Below are 7,070 nucleotides of genomic sequence, written 5' to 3'. Positions count from 1 at the left end.
ATCATAAAGTAATTTGATCGAATAATAAACATAATTCATTGATAAAAAATTTATCACTTAAAACTATAAAATAACTTGATCTTCTAATGAAATTATAATACATTTATACGTTCTAATGAGCCAATATTATCCATATTATTTCATGTTAGTCTTCATAATATCTTTAAGTTCATCACATCTAATGTAATAAAATGGATATTCACTATAATATAACTTTTAATGAAAATGAAGTTGATGTGTAAGATTTGGAGACTATACCTTATTTCTCTTATAAAAATTAATTGAATGGAACTCAAGCAAAACTTAGTAGAAATGTAAGTACACAATACATACTTTATTTGATATAATATTTATATAACTATGAGTTGTATTATATTCAAATTATTATAAAATAATTTAATATTTTAAATAATAATTATCTTATATTTTAAATTCTTATAAAATAATAATCTTGATGAAATATGTCTAATAATGCATAAGTGGTGGTTGCATTTGAGAACTGAATATTAAGTTTTATAATCATAATCTAAAAAAATAAATAATTATTAATATATGCATAACTTTTAGTGTAATTAAATTTTAAGTTAAAAATTATCATGTAGTTCCAATAGTTTTAAGAAAATAAATAAATATTTACTTTCTTCATATACGTAATCCAGAATTGCCAACCTAATATAATCATTTTGATAAGAAGAAGTACCATTCAAAAACTCATTGGTATTCCTTCTTTTTGAGGTATGCACCTAACAAAAAATATTATTATCAAAATAAATAAATAAATAAAATATAAATATGAAAATAAAAATGATACAAATTGTATATACTTTCAAATATGATCGATGAAGCTGTTTCATCATAAATGTTTCAAATCATCGAAAACTCGTAGGGTAGAATTGTTTTATCATAAATGTTTCAAATTATCAAGGTATCAAAATATCAAAGTATATTACATCCTACCATGTATGATTCTCATATTATCATATCTTTTCCCCCTTTGTCATCAACAAAAAGGAGAAGTGCAACTATCAAGTTTTAGAGATATGTAAGTTTTACAACATACAAACTAGCAATAATTTTTAGTTGTGCAAGTTTGCAAATTTTGCTTTTTGAAATAGGCAAGATAGCACTTTTGCTTCTCTTGAGATTGTAAGCTAGCAATTCTTGGTAATGTTCAAGATAGCAAGTTCTTTCTTCTCTTTTGAAAAGTACAAGCTAAATGTTTCTTCAATATTTGATGAAATTGTTAAAACTGAAGTAACCAGGCACATGCAACCTACTGATTACTTGAGCTTGTTTGGGGAAGAATTCAAATAAACTGAAGATTATTGGGATGCTTCTTATTTGAATGTCTTGGATATATCTGCAGCGGAAGAAAGCAGTCCTCATGTCTTATTTGGATGTGCTTCACAAGTATGTTCTAAATGATCACCTACCCTATAATATTTTTTAAACTAAGTATCCTGTTTTTTTCCTATTGGAATAACTTTTAGCCACCAGGAGTCTGCTTCTGTAACTAATTTGTCGAGTGTTTACATTCTTTTATAATGAATAGATAGCCTCTCCTGTTCTGCAAATTGGCTAACAGTAATTTAAAATTTTGGTCCCTATTACCACTTATATAAGCACTGCTTCCAGGTGAAAGGTCTCTGTTTTAAGTTAAAACTTTTAACACCTTTTACTGGTTTATATATTAATTAATTTGGATGGATTCTGATTTCCTTTCATTTGATGGCACGTCTTCCTCCAATTAGCCTCCTAAATCAAGTTGATGATAGTTTTTCTTTGTGGAAACATCCTTCTGTCCAGCTTGCTCTCTCTCAGGTTCAGTAGTGATGCATCTGGGTGATATACGTTACATGCATTTGTATTCTTATCAAAAGTCTCAACAATTCATATTAATCTGTTGTTGCAGATAATAATAATGTCATCGTCATCTTCTTAATGCTTGTGCAGGCTATCTGTCTTCATTCTTATCATCTCGTGTTTGTTGGTTTCATACCAAGTTTAATTATGAATAGACAACTTACTTTTTGGCTTTCTAAGTAAGCATTTATTTTTCAATCTTCAGGCAAAAGCAGCATGTGTATTGATTGATTTATGCTTTGGACCATTATCACCATGGATATATACAATTACTGCAAAGGTTTCATCTTTTTCCATAATAAGTCTACATATTAAGTCAACAACTTGTATTTTTGTAACTGCATTGACCCTTTTTCATGTTGATCTTGCAATTGAACTTCTGGAGGACCTCTTGGTGTTATTCAAGTAATTTCATCATTCTTCTTGTTTTTATTACTGTTATGAAGGCTTAATTCTTTATTATAATGAATGCTCGTTTGGTTGGTTGGTTGGTTATGAAGTCATGGATACAAGTGTAAGATATTGATATGATGGATATGGATATGTATCAATGTATAATGTTCACTATTTAATGTGACAAAATTTGGTATTTATTTAATGTTAGAATAGGTAGATGTATATAAATCATGATTCATCATAATTAACCTATTCATCATGAAAATATATAAACAATGTTTGGTGAATTATCTAACATAAGCAATTAAAACTATTTATGTTTGATGAGTACTTGGTCATTTCTTGGTGCAGATCTGACCTTTTTTGTGGTCAATACATTGTGATTTATTGTGGATGGTCAAATTATCAATCACTAATTTTCTCTTGAAATAATCTCCTCATTTTGAGAAAAATGTTATTTGATTTGAACATCATAGTCCTAGCATAACAAAGACTATGAAGTTCAGAGGCAATTTGTTCTGCTGTGGTATAATATTTGATGATGATTGTTCAGATGACAATTAGTTTCACCATTTGATGATTGTTCAGATGGCAGTGGTTGATGATTGTCGAACTATGTTATGCTAGTATAATACTAGCATGGAGTTTTGTTTTATACCAAGGATGTCCCTGAACACACAATCAAGCACAAGGCTTGTTCCAGCCATATGTTTAAACCGTGCTGATCGGCATGTATTGTACTGACATGTCCATCCTGATGAACTAAAAAAATACTTTCTATGACCTATCATAGATGTTATTTTGTGATCCATCTATTACCTTATTATGAAGATTCCAACAATATCAGTCATTTGTACACTTGAATAAAACCCTGATCTCTTGAATTTGATCCTGATCATCATAGCAGTTATTGTGAAACTGAAACTTTTGTCTGTTGGATTGGAGTTTTCCTTTTTTTCTAGAGAGCCAATAAAGAACCTACTGTTTCAGTGTTTTGATGATACAACTATGACGTAGCCTTGTACAGAGTTCTTTGGAGTGTTGTGCTCAACTCTTATGGGACTTTTATGGACCAATATAACTACTGTTGTGGCTTGGAAAGCTATATATTTCTTAATGGGTAACAGATTATTTTTTACATGTTTCTAAGATACCAATATACACTTAAAATATACACTTCTAATCCTGTGAATGCAAGTCCTTTAGTTCTAGTTACTGTCATTTAGTACTTTTTAGTTCATGAACCCTGTATGTGACATCCATCTTTCATCTGTGTGCTCAAGAAACTGTGAATTTCATCACAATGCCCCCGTTATTATCCAAATTCTATCCACTTCCTCCTGAATAAAAATTCAAGAAAAGGAAAAAATTTCATATGATAGATTATGCACTTATTTTCATGCTTCATGTTTGGTTGACTCTGTTCATAATGCCCCTACCGGGTGTTTCCAGAATCTACTAGTCGTGCTTATGCTGCTTTGAAGCAAGGTATACAATTTTGAATGGTACCACCCGGTACAGGCGGTACGTACCGGTCCGATAGGTTACCGGTATGCGGACCACCCATTACCAGGAGGAACGCTTAAACTATCTCAAACCCTTCTCATGTTTTTAAACCATTCTTCTCCCCTATTTCACTCCATTTCATTCTCATACTCTGTTAAACTATCTCAAACTCTTTTTTTCTCATATTTGTATTATCTTAAACTCCATTACACCTAAATTAGGCGTACCGTACCATATCAAGCCAACCTCGAAATGTCGGTACGGTACGATGTTTCAATCCTTGCTTTGAAATATATCTTGCTGGCCTTGTCTGAGCATATGGATGATGTACTGTCAAAATATAAGGTTTGACCTTCTATTAAAGTATCAAGCATAATTTTGCTTACTCTTTCCAATCAGATAGATGATGCTTTTACCATCCTTGTAGGAATTTAAACATAGGCTTCTATTTCTTTTAGAGATGCTAGAACCCTTCCGTGATCCTGTGATTACTGGAACAAAGAATACAACTTCTGAAGATGCTAATGATATACACTTGGAGAAATAGAAGAACTGTTGTATTGCATTCAATGTTATATGTACTGCATTACGAAGGCCTGCCATTCTTCCTTTTGTGGAATGTGAATGGAGACGTGAATCTATTGCACCAAGGTCTATTGTAACAGCATATGCTAATATCATAGAGAAATTAAAAAAATTTTAACATCTTTATAGTTTATACTTTATAATGCTTATTTTTGGAGATGCAAAGAGAGAGAATGAAGTGATCGGTGAAGACTACAGTTTAAAAAGATGTGAGAGTCAAAAAAGAAGAAATTATTATTATTTTTTTTTCCCTGCAACAAAATGAATCTTATCAAATGCACCTTGTTGGTTGTTACATTACTTGGTTTTTAGCTGACAATATACTGTCTTCATTGTCTTTCTATATTGCAGTGTACTCCTTTTTGTTTTGGGGCCACATATGCCATTTCCTTCAGATATTGACCTTTGCAAATGTTCATTTCCTAAGGTGGCTGATCAAGAGTCTTTAGCTGTTTCTTCTAACTTTGTGATATGTTCTCATGGGGCTTCTAGCACATCCAGTAATCCGGATGAAGCAAAGAGAAAGATTGATGCATCTAAAGCTGCCACAAGAAAAGATGTACTCCAAGATGCTAATCTGTAGTTTGCTCCTAGAGATCTGTCAAAAATTGTTCTGACAAGTGTTTCAAATTATTTTACTGGGGACTGGATCAGATTGAATTTCAGTTGTGGTGTTTCAGAGGTGAATAAGATTTCAAATAACAACTTTCAGAATATTGGTTTCTTTGCTGATTACTTGTATTCACAAGCAGATTATCTACAACTTGTAAACTATCAAGATTCGGTATATAGGGCTTCCCAATTTGAACATTTGGCAGCTGATTTGTGTTCCCAGCATGACAACCCCAGAAAGCCATGAAGCTGCAATAGAATCCATACTCTTGGCTGCAGAATGTTATGCCAACTCATTCTTTATAATCGATTTCATATGGATGCAATTCAGAGCTTATGAATCAGATGAAAATCATTGGATCCAAATTCATGAATAAAAATGGATTAGTGGTGTTTTATGAAGACCTTAAGAGATGTAATGTCAATCTGGAGACAATAGCTTATCTTGAAAGTAAAAGAGATATAACTGTTCTACAAATTCTGCTTCCGCTAAACTGGACCTCGAATCTGAGAGAATTTTGGCTCTTTGGAAACCTTGTACATATTATTTTGAAGATAATCAGTAGGCTTTAGAAATATCACAAGTCGACATTGAATCTGATGTGGCAACTTTGATTAGGCAGAATCAACCATTGCTTTGCCACTTTGTAATCCTCCTACAGAGTCTCCCCTCTTTCTACTGCATTCTGCAACTGAGTTATCCTGTTCTGTAGAGAATGTTAATGACATTATACTGCAGTCAGCTGCAAATCTTAGTGGACAACTTACAATTTTGTACACCCAACTGAAAGCAGGCAACATACAACTTGAAATGGTAAAGTTACATGGGCTGCCAAGGTGCTGGGCACTTCTTGAAGGATTAATCTGGAAATGATGAACGGACATATCCCATTGGTATCAAAAGTGCTGGTTTCATCTACAGAACTTTAGTTCCACATTTATCATGGATGCAGAAAATATCTAGATTTTCAAGTTGCACATGTTCATTTTCTAGACTTTTAGGATGGATGTCAGTATCTTGAAATACAAAGCAATACTTGAAGGAACACTTGTTTATTGCCTCTGGTCTTTCACAAATTTCATCGTTTTTTCAGTTTTTGAGGATGAGTTAGCACTTACCGATAATTTAGTAATAGAATTTTTAATCTGCATATTCATATCCATCAGGTACCAAAACACACTCCCACAGAATTTGAGTCTTCTGATCAGTCAGATGTTAAACTATCATTTCAAGTACATTTTCCTCACATGCATATGTTATTCCCAAACATAAGAAAACAGTTTGGTGAGTTTGGAGAAATAATTTTGGAAGCTATTGGTATGCAACTAAACTCTCTTCCATGCAGTTTGCGGACCTTTGTTGGTGGTCATTATCTAGAAACAATAAGGAATCATCTTCATGTTACAAAAATACTATTCCTTTGGGATGTCATGTCGCTAGAAATGCCAAGGCTATTATTTTTTGCGTGCTTGAATCGATTACTGTTGAGCACATGCAAGCATTGGATAATAAAATGCCCGAGATAGCTCATATCTTAATATCTCTTTGTTGGCAAGTAGCATCTGCTATGCTTGATTTTCTATTTAAGTTGCCTGAGAACATTACTCTCTCCTACGGTTTCTTCTCTATGTTTTATAATCTTGATCTTCTATTGTAATGCATCAAAAATTTCATAGTATTTGTAGACTGATAAATGGTTATCATCATTATGTGAAATGAGCATTGATAAACTTAACGGTAAACTAATAATGAAATGAGGCTTTATTGGTGGGCTTATTCTACATAATGTTGGTCATTCAGAACCAGAATAGTCATCTATTGCATTGCATCATCTTGGAAGAATTATTGACTTCAATGGTGTGAATGAACTATCTGACATGGTTAAACAAAATTTGGTTTGCTCTTGGTCAGTAAGGGCTCTTCCTAAATCAGTAGCTTCCATTTTAGTTACAAAGACATGGGATAGAATGATGGTAGTAGCATCATCTGACCCTTCAATGCTATAGTAAACATATGCATTGGTGTTGTTACTAGCCTTTGTCCTGTATATAGAAAGAGCTCAACTACAATCCTTCCTTGTAGCCACTTATATCATCCTTTGAGAAAT

At 32.5% G+C, this 7,070-nt stretch overlaps 1 long non-coding RNA gene across 3 annotated transcripts; it reads left to right on the top strand.

The window, feature by feature from the left end:
* The first annotated feature begins 1,375 nt into the window (after positions 1 to 1,375).
* Positions 1,376 to 5,934, top strand: LOC135654967 (uncharacterized). Of its 3 annotated transcripts, none has more exons than XR_010503320.1 (2): positions 1,376 to 1,410; positions 4,702 to 5,934. It is a non-coding gene; the product is annotated as an uncharacterized LOC135654967 (long non-coding RNA). The 3 variants fall into 3 exon arrangements; XR_010503321.1 differs by lacking the exon at positions 1,376 to 1,410 and adding an exon at positions 1,964 to 2,143; XR_010503319.1 differs by lacking the exon at positions 1,376 to 1,410 and adding an exon at positions 1,964 to 2,268.
* The last annotated feature ends 1,136 nt before the right edge of the window (positions 5,935 to 7,070 follow it).

Source organism: Musa acuminata, unplaced genomic scaffold, assembly GCF_036884655.1.
Source record: "Musa acuminata AAA Group cultivar baxijiao unplaced genomic scaffold, Cavendish_Baxijiao_AAA HiC_scaffold_83, whole genome shotgun sequence".
Taxonomy (NCBI): Eukaryota; Viridiplantae; Streptophyta; class Magnoliopsida; order Zingiberales; family Musaceae; genus Musa; species Musa acuminata.
The sequence above is the reverse complement of the archived record's forward strand: the minus strand, read 5'-3'. Positions and strand labels throughout refer to the sequence as shown.